This window comes from Nicotiana tabacum, chromosome 17 (genome assembly GCF_000715075.1).
Source record: "Nicotiana tabacum cultivar K326 chromosome 17, ASM71507v2, whole genome shotgun sequence".
In the NCBI taxonomy this organism is placed as follows: Eukaryota; Viridiplantae; Streptophyta; class Magnoliopsida; order Solanales; family Solanaceae; genus Nicotiana; species Nicotiana tabacum.
In genome coordinates, this window is record NC_134096.1 from 81979691 (window position 1) to 81982906 (window position 3216).

Below are 3216 nucleotides of genomic sequence, written 5' to 3' on the forward strand. Positions count from 1 at the left end.
AAAAGAATTTAGGTTATTCGAGTCCGGGGCCCCCGGCCCACTCGGAAGGCGTGGGATATAGCACACGAAAATATGGGAATCGGGCAGAATTCTAATTTTTTGGCCGTAAAATGTAAATAATGAGGAACAATCATGGCAGGGCTGTGTCTATGGTTCCTTAGGAAGTATTTGATGCCCTGAAAATTTTTTAGACGATCCAGGTCCTGGGGGGCTGGGCCCACTCACAAGGCGTGGGCTAAAAGCACACGAAAAAATGGGAATCAGGTAGAATTCTAGTTTTTTGGCCGTAAAACGCAAAACAACGAGGAACGGTCATGGCGGGGCGGTGACTATGTTTCCTTCGGTCATATTTGGTGGCCCTGAAAAATTTTAGGCGATCCGGAGTCCGCACACGAACAAATGGGAAACATGCGGAATTCTTATTTTTTGGCTGTAAAATGCAAAAAAAATAAGGAACGGTCATGTCGGGGCGGAGACTATGGTTCCTTAGGTCGTTTTTGATAGCCCAAAAAAAATTTAGGCTATCCGATTTCGGGGGGCCCGGGACCACTCAGAAGCGTGGGCTAAAGAACACGAAAAAAGGGAACCAGGAGAAATTCTTGTTTTTTGGCCGTAAAATGCAAAAACACGAGGAACGGTCATGGTGGGGCGTTGACTATGGTTCCTTAGGTCGTGTTAGATGGCTCAGAAAAATTTTAGGCGATTGGGGTCCTGGGGGCCTGGGCCCATTCGAAAGGCGTGGGCTATAGCACACGAAAATATGGAAATCGGGCATAATTCTATATTTTGGTCGTAAAACGCAAAACAACGAATTGTCATGGCGGGGCGGTCATGGCGGGGCGGTGACTATATTTTCTTAGGTCGTATTTGGTGGCCTTAAAAATTTTTAGGCGATCCGAGTCCGGGGGGCCCGGGACCACTCGGAAGGCGTGGGCTATAGCACACGAAAAATTGAGAAACAAGCGGAATTCTTGTTTTTTGGTCGTAAAACACAAAACAAGGAGGAACGGTCATGGAGGGGCGGTGACTATGTTTCCTTAGGTCGATATTGGTGGCCCTAAAAAATTTTAGGCGATACGAGTCCGGAGGGCCCGGGACCACTCGGAAGACGTGGGCTATAGCGGACGAAAAAATGGGAAACGGGCGGAATTCTTGTTTTTTGGCCGTAAAATTCAAATAATGAGGAACAATCATGGTAGGGTTGTGTCTATGGTTCCTTAGGACGTATTTGAAGGCCTGAAAAATTTTAGACGATCCAGGTCATGGCGGGGCGGTGACTATGTTTCCTTAGGTCGTATTTGGTGGCCCTAAAATCTTTTAGGCGATTCGAGTCTGGGGGCCCGGGACCACTCGGAAGGCGTGGTCTATAGCACACGAAAAATGGGAAACATGCTGAATTCTTGTTTTTTGGCTGTAAAATACAATAAAATGAGGAACGGTTATGGTGGGGCAGTGACTATGGTTCCTTAGGTCGTATTTGATGGCCCGAACAAATTTTAGGCTATCCGGTTCCAGGCGCCCGGGACCACTCGGAAGCAGGTGCTAAAATACACGAAAAAATGGGAACCAGGCGAAATTCTTGTTTTTTGGCCGTAATATGCAAAAAAAATGAGGAACGGCCATGGAGGGGCAGTGACTATGGTTCCTTAGGTCGTGTTAGATGGCTCGGAAAAATTTTAGGCGATCGGGGTCCGGGCCCTCTCGGAAGGCGTGGGCAATAGCACACGAGAGTATGGGAATCAGGCAAAATTATAGTTTTTTGGCCGTAAAACGCAAAAAAATGAGGAGAGGTCATGGCGGGGCGCTGACTATGGTTCCTTAGGTCATATTTGATGGCCCGGAAACATTTTAGGCGATCCGGTTCCGGGGGGCCCGGGACCACTCGGAAGTCGTGGGCTATAGCACACAAACAAATGAGAATCGTGCGGAATTCTTATTTTTTGGCCGTAAAATGCAAAAAGCCGAGGAACGGTCATGGCAGGGCTGTGAATATGGTTCCTTATGTCGTATTTGATGGCCCGGAAAAATTTTAGGCTATCGCGGACCGGGGGCCCGTCCCACTCGGAAGGCGTGGGCTATAGCACACAAAAATATGGGAATTGTGCAGAATTCTAGTTTTTTGGCCGTAAAACACAAATGAACGAGGAGAGGTCATGGAGGGGCGGTGACTATGGTTCCTTAGGTCGTATTTGATGGCCTAGAAAAATTTTAGGCGATACGGTTCCGGGGGGCCCGGGACCACTCGTAAGGCGTGGGCTATACACAAAAAAATGGGAATCGTGTGGAATTCTTATTTAAAATGCAAAAAACCGAGGAACGGTCATGGCGGGGCTGTGAATATGGTTCCTTATGTCGTATTTGATGGCCTGGAAAAATTTAAGGCGATCGGGGTCCGGGGGCTCGGGCCCACTCGGAAGACGTGGGCTATAGCACACAAAAATATGGGAATTGTGCAGAATTCTTTTTTTTTTTCCGTAAAACACAAATGAACGAGGAGAGGTCATGGCGGGGCGGTGACTATGGTTCCTTAAGTTGTATTTGATGGATCGGAAAACATTTAGGTGATCCGGGTCCGGGAGACCCTGCCCACTGGGAAGGCGTGGGCTATAGCATACGAAAATATGGGAATGGGGCGGAATTCTAGTTATTTGGCCGTAAAACGCAAAAAAATGAGGAACAGTCATGGCTAGGCGGTGACTATGGTTCCTTCAGTCGTATTTGATGGCCCGAAAAATTTTTAAGCGATCGGGGTCCAGGGGTCCCGGCCCACTCGGAAGGCGTGGGCTATTAGCATACTAAAATATGGGAATCAGGCAGAATTCTAGTTATTTTGCCGTAAAATGCAAAACAATGAGGAACGGTCATAGCGAGGCGGTGACTATGGTTCCTTTGGTCATATATGGTGGCCCGAAAATATTTTGGGCCACCCGGTTCCGGGGGGCCCGAGACAACTCAGAAGGCGTGGGCTGCACATGAAAATATGGGAATCGGGCAAAATTCTAGTTTGTTGAACGTAAAACGCAAATAAAATGAGGAGAGGTCATGGCCGGGCGGTGACTATTGTTCCTTAGGTCGTATTTGATTGCCCAAAAAATTTTTAGGCTATCCGGGTCCAGAGGGGCCCTGCCCACTGGGAAGGCGTGGGCTATATCACACGGAAATATGGGAATTGGGCAGAATTCTAGTTTTTTTGCCGTAAAACGCAAAAATAATGAG